The 16,266-nt window shown below is 36.9% G+C and overlaps 2 protein-coding genes across 5 annotated transcripts in view; one reads left to right on the top strand and one right to left on the bottom strand.

Moving 5' to 3' along the window:
- The window catches only part of LOC145934352 (latrophilin Cirl), a 425,698-nt gene that overhangs the window by 24,645 nt on the left and 384,787 nt on the right, over nt 1–16,266 (top strand). The gene's annotated exons all lie outside the window — the stretch shown is intronic.
- Nucleotides 1–16,266, bottom strand: part of LOC145944350 (uncharacterized) — a 367,235-nt gene that overhangs the window by 26,357 nt on the left and 324,612 nt on the right. The window contains exon 11 of the mRNA XM_083052625.1: nt 12,105–12,585. The gene's annotated coding sequence lies outside the window, so the exon portion shown is untranslated. The remainder of the gene's footprint in view (nt 1–12,104; nt 12,586–16,266) is intronic.

The raw sequence follows: 16,266 nt of genomic DNA, 5'->3' as shown, positions 1-16,266 counted from the left end.
TTGTGCTATCTTAAGTAAAGTGGCGAGTTTTAAATCGTATGAGTATTAAACTAATTAAGGAAAATTATCCCGATAAACCTAATGGGCTTTATGTAACAAACTTTCGGCAGCGTCGTCGCGTTTTTAATCATCTCTTGTTTGGAGCAAGTTAATAGAGTGTGTTATCCTCACTATTTAATTAAATGGGGTCGCTGATATTAAATAGCGTTTTAAGTCATCGATACGCATCTCTCTCTTTGCCGCCTTTTAATTTTGTCACTTATTATTAATGGGTAAGCTATAATGAAAAATGTCTTTATGCGATGAAGCAAAGATTATATTCTCTCCCTGCGATTTTATATATATAGTCGCAGAGTTTTATTATTTTAATAAATTAAATATTTCAACATATTTACTTTATTATGATATTAGGTAATATTAAATAATTACACACACACCTATTTAATGATTTGATTAGATACAAACATTGTGTTATTTAATATTACCATCGCTATAATAAATATGTTCCAATATTTAATATATTAAAAATTTAAAATAGCAATTATCAGTAAATATTAAAAGTTATGCAAAAAAATTATGAATTACAAAAATACCAGCGTTCTATTCATTTATTGTGTGAACATTGTTGTATAAAATATTCCGTTTAATTCACATACATACACATTCTTGATGTTTTCTCGTTATTATTATAAAATAACGTAAAATTAAATAAAAAATGTTTCAAACTTTTTTTTAAATCTAAAATTTTTTATTGAAAACATGTCGTTAAAAATGTTAAGTATGGCAATGCAGCAAAAAACGAGATAAACTCCGATATTCCTGGCATTATTAGAGTTTCGTAGCAAATTGTGTAAATGAACGAGATGCGCGGAGGATCGAGCGGAATCTAACGACGATATACAAGAACGATGCGACGGAAATAGTTGCGAATGGTTTATTGATATCTCTCGACGAGACAGGATATTCCGCGATTAAGTAATTGTGACTCGCGACAAGTCAGGAAACACTTCTGATAACGACCTCTAACAGAAATTAATAGCAGGGCGGGGGCGAGTGATTACGCACCGCGCCATGAATCGACGCTTATTACAGACGTTGAATTTGAAATCAATCTCCATTAATGAGATTTATAATTAAGGACAAGGTCCGCCTGATGATCCGGGAGCGAAAGAGGCGAGAGAGAGAGAGAGAGAGAGAGAGAGAACCGCCGCGTTGCACCGCATCGCGCCGAGTGCCTCTCCTTGAGAGCCGCGCTGTGAATAGACAATAATTATTCTTTAGTAAATTATCGAGCCTACACAGCGCCACTTTTTCACGGCGATTTAATCGCGCTTAAGATACCTCTCTCGCGAGTTAACTCCGGCGGCGGCGGCGACGGCGGGATCGGGGCGCGAGAAATCGAGCTCTGCTCGCTAGGGATTTATCGACCAAGGCCGTCTTCTTCTTCGAAGCCGGGATCGTCGTTTCTGGGTAATCACCTCGCAACAATGTTTAATCACGGCCGCAAATATGGAGCGTTATAAATCGAGCGTGCAGTCACACCGAGGCACATATACACATACACGCACGCATCCGATGTATGTCCGCAATCGTTTATAGTGATTATAATGATGCGAGATCGCGCATAATTAATTGCCCGCAATGATGTACTGAAAGCGAAGAATTTTTGCGAATCACGCGGGTATGAGTGGTCTTGATTACTCAAGTAGAGTGTGATAAATAAAGCGTCGACTTTTTGTAACGTTGCTTACGAAATATTTTCTTTTTAGAAATATATTAAGAACGATATTACACATATGTATATTGCGTTACTTGATGAATATAACTGCAGTGAAGAATAGTAAGAATGTTAAAATGAGTGTATATATATATATATATATATATATATATATATAAAAAGATATAATGTTATAAATATATTTTTTTAATTTTACTGAAATGTATAACTCTTATTTACTAAAAACTTTGTAATGAATTTTCTATTCTTGGTACTTGGGTTTTATTACTCATATCTCGAATTATGGTAATAAAAATAAAGGAGTTATATGCGTTTTACGATTATGCTATGTTGTTAGCATTTCTTACATTGTAGACATTGTCTGTATTGATGAATTATATAGATCTAGCTATAGTACTCGACAGAAACAGCGTAGTTTTTGTAACGATCAGCTCGACGAATTGTCTGAGAAAAACGCATCTCTTTAACGCTCCGCTCAGGCATAACAATTTTTTTAGCTACTTAACTCGTACTTGATATCCTCTTTCTCTATCGCCTTCTCTTTTCTCCCCTGAAAGAACCGTTAAGTTGTTTTACAAGAGTCCACGTAATTCTTTCCTCGCCTTCTTCTTTAATGCCGCGGCTAAAAACGCAGGAAAGAGAATGACGAGAGTGTAGGAAGAGGGATAAGAAGGTCCGCCAGCGTTCTAATTGACCGCGACAAATAAATCATAATGAGGCGGCTTCTTTTTCATCACTACAGCGAACATTACGCTTTTTTACGCAATCTTCATTACCATTCATCGATTGCGCTCAAGCGAAGTAAGACGATAGATGAAGAGAGGTTCGAGAATAAATTCTCTCGTCTCCGATGTAATTTGTTTAATGCCGAATAATTACGTTTGTACCGGCGAGAAAATGATCATTTCTCTCATTCATAATCTAGATAATTAGATATTGCTTTTATGGGGCCCCGTATTTCAAAGCGCGTTCGCTTGAATAATATAGTTCCCTCGGCAGTCACGATGCAGCATGCGTTTATTCGCGACAGATGTTTCCTCCGGAATGCAATATAATGCCAAGTGCGCTCGCCGGAGTACGCACCAAACTGTGTTTCAGACAAAAACGTGTCGAGAGATACTAGCTAAGTTAAGTACATTATCGTTATCACGGGATGATCGAAAATGATTCACGCCGATAACAATATTGAGAATATCGTTTAAAGAATTTGAGATGAATCTAAAAACAAGAATATCGTAATTTTCGATTATTTCGATATTAACATATATTTTCATAAAAGGTTAAATTAAAATATTTTTTCAGATATAAAATATAGAGTAATTAAAATAAATAAGTTTATTAAAAAATTTTAGAGTCATTTCTGTGATCACAAACGTAATATTTAATAAAATCTCCAAATCATAAATCTCAATAAAGGAGAAGATTAAATACGAGAGCGATAAAGAAAAACGATAAAGACAATTTCGAGCGCAAGACCTGACGCGAAAATACTGTCGCTATTTTGTTACTCGGTTAAGCGCATTATCGTGCTCGAAACTTACGTAGAAGTGCAGAAAGATTTTTACTGGAGGCAGCATCATGTCGTTGCGGACCGAGCGGAATATGAAAGAAAGAGAGAAATGAAGAACGGCAAGGAAGGATGGACGACTCTCTCTCGACGTAGAGGTGGAGACGAAAAATCTTTTAAGAGACGCGACGCTTTAAGGACGTATTAAAAATGGCAGGCGGTAGTGAGGCCCGAGGTGCAGCCCGCAGTTTACTGTGGTATAAATTAGACTTGCTGTTCCAGCATAATCTGATATATTAACGAGTCAAACCTCAGCCCCACGCTCTTCTCCGCCCTCGTTTTCTCTCTCTCTCTCTCATCTCAAACGAGAACGACGAGGAGGGGAAAAGAAATGCACCGGTCATGATGCAGGCAAGAGAGGGATGCAAACGGGAGAGGCGAAGAGGCAAGCCCGCGGGACGTATCGTCGATTTTTACTTGCTTAGTATCTGGCTTATAGTCTCGCAGTTTTTACGGTTCGACGATCTTGCCTGGCTTAACGCCGTAATTGAAATTGTGGCCTTGCTTATCGGCCTGTCGTAACGCTGAGAAATGGATCTTTATTAGGGAGCCGTGGCAGAAGTGGCGATCGCGAACGGAAGAGGTGGGAAGAAGGGGTAGGCGAGGAGGGAGGATTAAAGCCAAAAGGCCCTGGAGGAAACGACTAAGGGCAAGATACGCTTCAGGGATTAAGATAAAGGGAGGGGGCACCGTTTCTCTCGCGACTGAAACAAAATGTGCGAGACTTAAATACTTGTGAAAGCATGAACATGAATATGCGCTCTTATTACCGCATTATTTCGCTCTTTCTCTCTCTTTCTCTTTTTCTCTAAAGTTCCATGAAATCCTGTTCGATCACCCTATCGCGGATTCTGTGAGATCGTAATGAGGCGCGCGATCCAGATGAGTGTGAATACTCGACCAGAATCCAGAATTCCAGCGCTTATAAATTGCGATATGTGTACGAACAAATTGCACATTTAGTGTGCGCGCGATTTTATCTCATCTTTTCGTGATAAAATATGTGACTCAAAATGCGTTTTGAATTCTCTCTGTTGTCGATCGCGATATTCTCCGAAAAAATTTATAAAGCTGCGATATAAGCAAAACAAACAATATATAGAGAATATATATATATATATATATGTATATGTTGGAAATTATTACAAGTAAATAATATAAAATAACATTTAGTCAATCGCTCTTTTGATTGTTCAATCTCCTCATTGTGATTAAGAATATCGCATTTTCACTGCGTTAAATTCTAATACCAAATTCCTTAATAAACATGAGATCAATCTTTCTTCTGCAAAATTTTGATGGAAAATTATCGTTTGTCGCAATGTTTTGATATTCAATATTAAAATTTGATATCGTAACAATTAAGTTTTAAGGATGAAAGTATGAAGTTGATAATTAAAGTAATCAATAGAAAAAAACAAAGTTATCTGTTTATATTTCTCAACGTAATTTGTAGGAAGTTATTAAATTTTTTTCTTTTAGTATAGCTTCTTTTAATTAAGATTTTCTCGAGAAAAATTATCTCAAATAATTGTATTCTCATTTTTTGTCGTAATATGTCAATATCTCGTAAGTAATTCAATAAAAATCATACAGAAGCTCGTCAATTCTTGTTACAATCATTCATATTTCCATGTAGTATCAACGTGAACGGAAAAAAGAATATTTGAAAGGGAGGAAACAATTCCAGAAAAAAATAAAATTGCAGAAGTGACAGCCGCGCGCACATGCGATTAAAATAATTGGAAATCTATTGCAAAAAAAATAGCGTCGGTTGCGAAATAATTGATTTCTCCGTGTCGATTCTTTTTCGCGTAATACGGGACATCGAGCCGCATTTGAATGATTTATTTGCAGCGCCGGCTTTTTCGAGTGCGCGCCGCCGGTTGATTTGATTGAATTAACGTGCGCGCCAAATGGTGCTCGCGTGTTTCGCAGGCATATATATATATATATATATATATATATATATATGTATATACATATATACGAATGCATATATGTTTATGATATGCTTGAACACACACGCGCCGACGAGATTATCGGTGGCCCGCGAATAAACTATCCACCCGACGCTAACTGCAATCCAATTGGCAATCCGCTGTAACTTGTTTCTCTATCAGTTGCAATTCGTATGTATAAACTTGTTGTGGGATAACGCACCCTGCGAGCTCGTTTCGTAGTATGGTGTCACTGCTTGGTGTCGTTAAAGCGCGTCAGGATCATTAGAAGGGTTCTATGCTATGAATTATCGTCGTATCCCGATTTTTGTAATTAGCGACATCGCAAGAGAGATGTTAGCGAATTGAATAGCAAACCGAATGCTTTTATGAGTCGCTTCCATCTGCATTAATAATGTATCTTATGAATTAAAATAACAATTCTGCAATATTTTGTTAATTTAGGATCTTGTACTAGTTAAATTGTGACAAATTATTAATAATATTATTAGTAATATTTTCATCAAAACTCTGTTGCATATAACTGCATATATGTAATAAGTCAATTTTCAATTATGTGCATTTAAATTGATTCGATATTTATTTTGTCCACAAAAAATAAAATGTTTTTTCCCAAATGCTGTTATTTATTTCTGTGAAATGCAATTTACGTTTATTATATTTTGATTGAAATCATACATAAAATATATCGTTGTGCAATAGTCAAATATATCCTAATTTAATGAAATTAATCAATTTGATTGAAATAGTCTGGTCAATATAATTGTATTAAAATGATATATGTGTGATATTATTAGCCCGTTTTGCCATTGTTCTTGAAATTATTTATATGTTGACTATAAACAGCATACTATAAACCTGGAATTGAGTATCTTTATGTGATTAGAGGCAACCCTTAGCGATGCGACAGTACGAGTCTGTCCTGAAACAGGTTTAATGTACTCGAGTTCACGGTACACACGGTCGCGGTATCGATGAGTCTCGGTTGAGTAGATAAAATCGCCCGGAATAATGTTTCCTGCGACCATTTTTCTTGTGTCACGACCGATAAACAGTACGACCGTATAACGATGTCATAAATTATTGCTCGCAAAAAATGCGCTCGCGCATTCAAATGAGAAAGTGGGATGTAATAGACCGCATAATTATATGCCACGATAAGCTGGTTAAGACGATAATGATAGGCCAGGCGTGCGTTTATGAATTTAGCGGCACTTTCGCGGACACGCAGACACAACGCGACTCGCAAAATTATTTTAGATAATGTCGCGCGAGAGAGTGTTCCGCGGTCGGCACTTTTTATTAATGTGCGTTATAATGCGCGCTATAACAACACAGGAAATATTCGCTACGCACAAATGTTAAGTACAAGTTTATATATGTATATAAATAAATCTCAGACAAAAAATGTGATCTAAGATTAAAATCTATATCGCGCAATTCTCATATTTAAATTCTACTCTTTTAAACTTCTGAAACTTTTTCCTAGCATTAATTGTTCGAGACTTTATTAAGTATGTTGCCCTCTCTATGAAGCGTCTACGATCGAATCTCCGGAACTTAACCGGAAGAAATCGGATCCACACGAAACCGAATTGTTTTCTGATCGATCGTTCGAGCTCGTTCTAAGCGTATGACGTCGAGCCGTAAGCCAAACACTCGCCTCTGATTGGTCGTCATATTCCTATTATCCTTACGGGAGAGCGCCTGCAGGATAAGCCGCTCAAGAAGTATACGATTGGTCAACTTACGAGACACATTATATCTATCTGCAGCAGTGGAAAAGGAAAAGAGCGGGAATGAAGAGAGTTTCCTAATAAGCACAGGAAAATAAGAGAAAACAAATAAAGAGGATTTGCCGAGATTTCTGATTTTCAGCAAGACCTACTCAGTCTTTGATAAGATTGCAGATATTTTTATACCCAAGTAAAGATTCCTTGAAATTAATCATAATTGTTTTAACTAGTTTTAATCATGAATGAGTAAAGAGAATTTATTGCGTTCTTTGTTCGTGACGTGACTATAATTTTTCCTGCTAAAACACGAATAAAGATATTTTATCTTCATTCATGACACATACAGTTTTTAAATACAAAGGTTAAAGATACATTAATTATGCTTGGAATAATGATGTTTTAATCTCACTTGCAAGAATTTAATGTTGCTTCCGAAATAAAAAATATACGTACATAAATTTTCTTGAAAATTGATTGTAGCAATGCAAGTTTTGTTGGCGAATTAATGTGTTACAATTTTCGCGGATAAATATATGTAGATTTCCTGACCAATTACAGTTCTCATATCTCGTTGGTAGTTAAGAATATGTTATTGTCATGTGCAATACACTCGTGTAAACGTATTCGCGGCAAGAAAGTCCATACGACGAATCGCGGAGTGTCTGTGCGGGAAGACTTAATGGCTTTGTTAATGTGTACCTTTGGTAATTAGTATAAAATTGCTCGCAATTTATAATTTAATTACGGCCACTCCCACCACCGAAAACATTTATTCACGTTCGCGGATTCGAGTTTGCAACTGGATATTCCCGCCGTGAATGCCAGCCGTCGTTCCACCGCGTCCAATGGAAACAGATTACGTTAATTATCGTCCTCCATATATATTCCTGCTTAACTCCCTTTGTTTTTGCAACTGAAATTATGCTGCCAGCGTACCATCTATCTCGAGGGCTCGACCGAACCAACACCTTTCGTCTGATTATATTTCGGAAGATGCTACAGATTTAGCACCATTAAACTAACATCGAACAAAATTAATATGGAAAGTGAAGATTAAATTTGAGAGACCTCTAAATTATATATTGGAAATCAAAGTGTGAACAAAATTTTGTAACATACGTATTAATGCTTGCATACGTTGACGCAAAATACGAATAAATTTCTTTCTTACGTGTTTTTAAAATTTAGACTACTATCCTTTTTTCCGTTTTCCTATGCAGGTACTGACGAACCAATAAAAAAAAGGATATCTGCACAAAAAGGGGATTCAGACGAACCGTAGTAATTTCTTAATGGTTTCAGAAATTATGCGCTCTAATTATGCGAGCCCGAGAAAGCAAGAGAGGAACGAAAGATGGAGGAAAGCTATTTTACTGTTTTAGAGATCCCATGGAATGGCTAATTGCCGTGCTTTGCCAATTTGATTGCAATTCTTCGCGAAGTATCGAAAAGAGACTGCAGAATATAAGGAAAAAGAGAAAGAAGCGAAAATAGAAATAGTTGTTTAGGAATAATTATTAAAAATAATTTCTCGCTATCAAGACAAAAGACAAATTGTGAAATAATTATAGAACAAAACAGTTTACGAGGTGCGTATAAGTGCGTATGCGCGCATATATATATACGTATGTTTACATACGTTGTATGTACAATACATGACGGTAATGGATAGTTGCTCGTTACCCGTGTGCTCTCTGCTAGGAAAACTGTTCGAAATTATAACCTCCGCGAATGTTTTACGACACCGTCGAGTATTGTGTACGAAAGCCCGTTTCCATTTTTCTCGGCAGCTCACGCGTCCCCATTTTTTTGGATCCCAACACAAAACCGTCGGGAATTTATGCTTTACTTAAGCCGGCAAACTCGGAATTTCGCGTGACACTTTCGGAAATTTTGACCAGCTTAATTAATTTATTACGGTATGCGATGACTTTCGACTAGAAATTGCTTCGGGCGACCTGATTTCTGGGATTGCTCGTGTGTGTAATTAAGCGGCGGGTTCTAATCAACGTTTGATGTTTTCTAGGAGAAATTGTTTCCTCTGTGACTGTTTCCTTTTTATTATATTTTTTCGCAAATAAAAAAATAAGAGTCCTTAAAAATTATAAGAACATACGGAAGAGTTTTCTCTCTCAGCATTGAATTAATTTTTACATTTTTCTTATTCTTATTATAAATTTTTATAATTATTATTCTTAAATATTTTCTTAAGTGTTTGTAGGACATCATGTTTGATTAATGCAGGACATCATGTTTGATTAACAATTTGTACTGTTGTATATTCTAATTTATTAAAACTGTTTCACTTTCAATATTAATGCAATCTTGTAATTATGCGATTATTAAAAAAAACTAACTGAAATGCAATCATGAGAGAAACATATTTATATTTCTCATATTTTTTTTATCTTTTTTACTTTCTCTTTTTAAAATGTAAATATGCACGCTAGTTAATTAATGATTTTCAGCGTTGGTTTTTCATAAATCCACAGAAAGAAATATATTAACTAAATTTCATAAATAATAAGATAATAAGATTTAATATAATAAACGTTTTAGCTCTGTATAAGTATGTAAAACATGGAAAGATCCTTTGGGATATTCGAACCACAATTAAAATTCATTAGAAAAACTTAAGAAAGGAAAACGCTTAATATGTTCAAAAATATCCTAAAAATTCTCCAAATTTAGTATAGAAATATGATAGCACCGATTCGCGTGAAATTTTAAATTGTTCTTTTAACAAAGACACTCTGTCCCGGAAGGGTTTAATCGTTCGCGAAAATCGCGCGGGGCTTTCTTCTTTTCAGCGAAGATGCACTTTGCCGCGCACAACGGCAGCTGCATTACAGTGGGTGGCGCATTAAAATGTTTGTTTTTCCTCCGGCGACGTTAACTCACCGGCTCGTGCTCCGCTCCCTAGAAACGCCTCGCCCGTAAATAACACTTTCTGCGCGGGTGTCACATAACGTCTTCTCGCTACATGGACTTCGTTTCAGGCACGTTTTTGCGGCGACCTGCGACGACGCATCGTCATATTCCTGGCACCGGCGCCAGATTCCCGGCGCTAGTTAATAAACTAAGAGCAAGAGGAATACTAAGCGAAAGAGACGGAGAGGTAGGTGGAGAGGATAGGGGAGAGAAGAGCGAATAGAAAACTTGTATTAAAGTGCACGTCAGGACTGGACCCGGTGAACTTACAGGCCGCCCTGAACTTGGCTTCTCACTTTATGAAATGCAACCCCATCTTTGCGTAGCCTCTCCATTCCACGAACTTGACTGCCTCCGAAATGGGAGAGAGAGAGAAAGAGAAGCGATGAACACTTGCCACACCCGTAGCTCTAAAATCATTTCGTGTTCAGGCTTCGAGTGAACTATCTATCTTCGAGTAATAAATCGACAAATTCTTCACATACACACGCACACACAGAGAGCGAGAGAAAGCGAGAAAGAGAGAAAATTCGTTCTCTTTCTCGTACATTTCGTACGTTTCGCTTCAGAAGACGCATTCCCTTCTTTACTACTTTTCTTACCCTTCTAGATTCACATATTTTCTCTCTTATTCTTTTCCTCTCTCCATGTTCATTTTTTGTTTCAGAGAAAAACCGAAACGAACATGCATCGCGACGAAGTCAGAATCCCTCCATGTTTGGACCGTGTTTTCCGCGAGAGGAAAATTCAATGTAACAGCGAGATCACTGAAATTATGAAAGCGCGAGACATTGTTTTCAGTGAATTATTAGATTTGATTTCACATTTTATACTTGCAAATGTTTACAAAGATGTCGAGAATAAAGGAGTAGAAAATTTTGGGACTGTTGTATACTATCAATAATTAATTTGTATATATTTTCTCTCATCAATTTAATTATAATATTAATATAATAGTAATGCAATGACGTTTACGTAATTTGAGAGAAGTAGATTATATGCCTTACATATATTTCATGAATCTACTTACCATTACATAAACGTCATATATCGCATTACTATTATATTAATTAACTATTTCATTATTTTATATATATACATATATATGTATATATGTATATGTGTGCAATATCTATTAATGATTATTAATTGCGATTAAATTGTGCCAATGTAGAATTAAATGCCGTTTATCGTAAATCAGAAGTGCGTGTGTGCATGATATTAAAATTTCAATTGTAAAATACAAAAGATTTTACAACGCTATCACAAAATTCAATATAAAATGTCATTCTCTCCCATATATCGCATATAATATTTCATACAACGATCATGGTCGCATCGATTTAATATCGCACACACAGAGCTATGATCTTTCAACTAATTCACTAGTAACCACATACAGCACAAGCATTGAATTGATAATATCTATAATATACATTCGGAAATAACCCCTGCGCAATCGATGGCAAACGCCATCTCGCTCTTTCTCTCCCTCTGTTATTCCGTGTGGGAGAACTTTGGCAATAATTCAGCGCGCTTTTTGCGCGCGTCGCGAATATAGATTGCAGCCTCCATCGCACACGCGCGCGTGCGAATCGATCGCGCGTCGCGCACCGTCGCTTTTTGCGGTCGCGCCAAGCGATGTTCGCGGCGGAGACAAATGAACTCGGGTCATGATCATTTTTCCAATTTCGCCCGGCGACTTCTTGCCGAACGGGGCGACGCGACAGGGACGAGCGAGTCGGTTGAAAATAAAAAAGTTAAAAAATGCCAGGGTTTTCCGCGAGTCGCGAGTTCAGGAGAGGAGCGTCTGACGCGCATGTGACTTTCCCGATAACTTGTAGCGCTTTTTGCGCGTTTATCGTGCTCGTAATACAAAGCTTCCATCCACGCGTGCCTGATCGTTTGTTTGCGACAAATGTTGCTTGTTTTTATCGATATGCGATTTTTCGCTTTCGCAAGCATTGTCGTTTATATACGTTATCCTTTCGTGCGGCGAATATATACGAAATGCAATTATATCGGATAAAAGAGTGTTAAATGAAATTAATATACGCTAACAACGTGTATCTCATCATTCGCGTATCCATGATATTTAATCTAAAATCCCTGCATTGCGCGAAATTGTCCTTCGAAGAATTCATCTGTGAATAAGATAAAATCAAACTCACCCACTCGCGTTTCCTCTTCTATGATCTGCGAGGTCGACGTTCTCTTTTCTTCCTCTATTCTCGTTCACTCTCTCTGATGCTCGTTCGGATTCCCTTGCCCTGCGGCTTTTCTTCTCTGTTCCTCCCTCTCTTTGTCTTTCTCTCTTTTCTGTACATCACTCTTTTTACTCGTCCTTCTTTGATTCTTCGAGTCTATCCTTCGCTCTCTTTTGGCGAGACTCTCTCCGGGCAATCTCGCTCGATAGAGCCCGCGTTAATTTGCATAGCCACTTCGAGAGCTGAACGATCAACGGCCGTTATTATACTGCTATAATTGGCGTAATATTGTGCTGGTATGAACCTATTGGCCGTTCATGTAGTCAGGAAGCAATATGACACTAATATTTTTCTTCCGCTCGTTTGAAACTTCGTACGACATCTTCGCACATCGCTCCCTTTGTCCAAAAGTATTGCATTTTGTAGAATAATACTTTTCACTAGTCTGAAAAAACAAAAAATAAATGCATCACATTAAAAATTTATGAATGAAACAAAAAATATATATAATTATTATATATATGCATCGTTTATACCGACGTATTTCAAAATGAGAATTACAACAAAAAAAAACAGCGATTAAATCATGACATATTTCACGCTGCTTTTATTTTTATATATGGTTTAAATTGTATCATTAATTAAGTATTAACAGGTTAAGCTTTTTAACGAAAATAAAATTGTTAATTTCGGTTTTTTAAATTAAGCTAGCCTTTTCTCATCTTACATTTTCGAAATAAATTTAAATCAAATCGCGTTTAGAAAAAAGAGTCAACTCCGATCGAACCTTTATTGTTCATTGTCATGTCAAGTCCTAGGGAAAAGATCCCGCATTCAAACTATCCGAAATTCAAGGCTTTCAATTACTCCTACAGATAAATTAGATCGCGACCGGCAGATTAAACCGGTCCGGCTCGAGCGCGGCGGTTATGACTCGTAAAAATCAAGTCGCATCGATCAGACGGTGAGCGAACGGGGGCTCGAAGAGTAGATATATATATACATATATGTGTTATATATATATACACACACACACACACATATATGTATATATGGCGAGCAGGGGGAGAAAGGGGGAGCGGGACAAAATATCCCTGGGTCGACGGCTCGAGCCCGATGTCACAACGAATGCCTTATCGATATCATCCTGTCGAATGCTCATACACGAGATATTCCGCATAGCAATGTCTCGGTAATTGGATACACGATCGGGCTGCGATGGTTTTCGTGTCGAAACTCGATCCGATTCGCGAACGATGGATCCAGAAATGTCCCGCGCAGGACACACCTGCCCGTTTCGACAGGCTATGATACGAATGACAATAGTAAATATAGGCGAGTTTGCACAACTCACTCTTAACGGTTGTCCCAGATAAGTCGTTTAAGTTGAGAGATAAGTGATTCGCGTAAACAAGGTTGTCATAAAAATCGATCCATATGAACAATAAATTTATTTGAGTAATCTAGACAACTTGTTTAAAACTACGTGCGGAGTTCAATTCCGAAAAATTGGAGAACAATTTTGTAAATTTTCTCCTTGTATTAAAATTTTTCATGCAACTGCATTTGCCATGAATTTATTTCTCATGATGTTTTCTAATCAAAAACTCGCTCGTATATTCAGCGAATGATTAATTCAGTATAAAGTCGGCTCTTAATATATTCCATACACACGCAAACGTCATCGATTTGCAGATTTCGACGTCGGGACATCGTTTGCAGATCGCCCGGTGCTCACAAGTTTGCGCAGATGACGCGATAAGTCCTTCGAAGTCATCAATACTTTTCATTGTGACCATTTGAATAAAATATCATCGCGAGCAGATGCGTTCTTCTCTGGCCGGAAATGCAGCAATGCGGTTGCACAGCCCAAGGCGAAATTAATATGCAAACTTCTCCAATGTCCAAGAAATGCGAAAGTCAGAGGAAACGCGACGTTATATTTTATTTCATTTTTAATTTCAATATATTTTCTATCTAAAGCCGATCCCTATATAGAACGGGAGAAAAAGAGAATAATTCTATATTAATAGAATTTTCTATTTAAGATGAGAAACAAGTACATGTTCATGTTTTTCGGAAAGAGGAAAAGAGAAAAAGGAAACGAGAGTAAAAAAAATAGTGCAGCTAAAAAAACCGGAATTGATGACATCGAGGTAAAGAGGAAGATTGAATAACGCGCTAGTATTTGCGAAAGATGCATTGCGAGTTTGTCTCGATTGGATAGCGAATTATTTGATCGATAATAATCCGCGTCGCCTGTAATAAGCCGATCGCGAAGTAATTAGTAATGCGCGCCGGTGACTGATTCTGGCGGAATTACGCGCCACTGATTAGCGCGGTACCGTAATCCCCGTAAATATGATTACGGAGGAAATGATTATCCGCGTAGCGAACCGACCGTGCATACCGATCGATATGGATCCATAAATAGATCCTTGGAGGATTCCATAAAGCGGACGTGCAGCATCACGGAAGTGATAAAATCGAGCAGATCGAGAAACGGCATGTGAGAATATTATTTACATCATTATATCTTACGCGCGGGATATCCGTATGTAATTTAATCTCTTGTAGAACAAATTCCCTATTTTTTATATAAAATTTATATAAAAATGTAGTTTTTCGCGATATGCAAGTGTTAATAGTAGCGATACTATTTTTTCACTCAACAAAATAATATCAATGCAAAATAACGATTAAAATGTTATAAAATTAAAAATTAACTTTAGAAATATGTCGATTTGACAAATAGTGTATGATAATTAAATGAAAAATATTTTATTTTTACGCAGTTTGTCAATGCAACTATAGTAATTTCTGAAACACTTTAATTATCTGTAATTTTTTTAAAACGTTATTCACATCGATGACCATACATTAATTATGATGCAGAAGAGCGTTATTTTTATTTTTTACGTTCGATGAATATATGTTATACTCGTATCATATATGCTACCGAGATTTTCATTTTATTCTATTCAAACTATGTCAAATACAAAATATTATCTCATAATTTTACATCGTTATATGTGCGATTAAGAAATTTACTTCAAGAATAACGAATTGTATTTTTGTATCAATTGTATAATTTTTTCTATGTTTATCGATACATCGGATGAGTTATGCATTGCGTTAAAGTTTGGTGCAAACTTAAACGTTCTTCTGTGAGAATTATGCAACTATGAATGAGACGATAGCAACAGATAAAGGGAGTCGGTGATTCGCTGACGCCATGGGATAGACGCAAATACGAGAAAAACGAGTTCGCGACTCGCTATCGTTCAGCCAGATAGACCCTAATGCTTACGCAGGAAATTTGTGACCCATTGGACCGGACTCGTGAGGGTGCAAAGCAAATGTTTTCTTTCGATGTCCTCCCTAATGCACACATTTAAGTGTACTCCGTTCGATCTATAACGACGACGGCGGCGGCCGCAAACCCAGAGCGCATCCTAGCGGGACAATATTATCTCGAAAAATATTTAACAGCGATATTTGGGTTTCGATTTTATTTAATATTACGTCGACGCGAGAAATATTCGGCAAATAAAATGACACGTACGATTGTTACAAGGTTGTACAGCGGTTGAATATATGAGATTCCACCTGTTTCGGCCAATTTCGAATTACAGAAGGATTAAAGTATTTTTGTTAACAGAGAGATGCTGACATTGATTTAAGAATGATCTCTCTTGATACATTTTTTATATTACAATGTCTTTTCATCAAGATGTATTGCTTGTGCTCTCATTATACCTACATATCTGCGATAGGTTCTTTTGTAGCGAGAATCGTATATAAGAGATTTGTAATATTATCGTGGCCAGCGTGTGTGAGTATATATCACCGCAAAAAAAAGTTCTCCGAGGAAACTTATTTAATCGCGATTGCTATCGATTTTCCGTACCAACTTATACGCCAGTGACGCGGGAAGCCGTGATGCGAATCGGGATCCTGCAGAAACTGCGATAAGATTTCAATGATGAAACGGCGAGCTACGCCGATGGCTTCAATCACGTATGAAGTGATCGCAATGAACGTTTACAGTATTGAAAGGCATGCTTCCACGGCGCGGACGCTATAACTCGTACCCCCCTTGCCATTAATATAATCTTGTATAGAT

The sequence above is a fragment of the Prenolepis imparis genome, unplaced genomic scaffold, assembly GCF_030444845.1.
Source record: "Prenolepis imparis isolate NDT839.2.m4 unplaced genomic scaffold, iyPreImpa1.0 SCAF_1, whole genome shotgun sequence".
Classification (NCBI taxonomy): Eukaryota; Metazoa; Arthropoda; class Insecta; order Hymenoptera; family Formicidae; genus Prenolepis; species Prenolepis imparis.
Note: the sequence above shows the minus strand (reverse complement) of the source record. Positions and strands in the feature narration are given on the sequence as shown.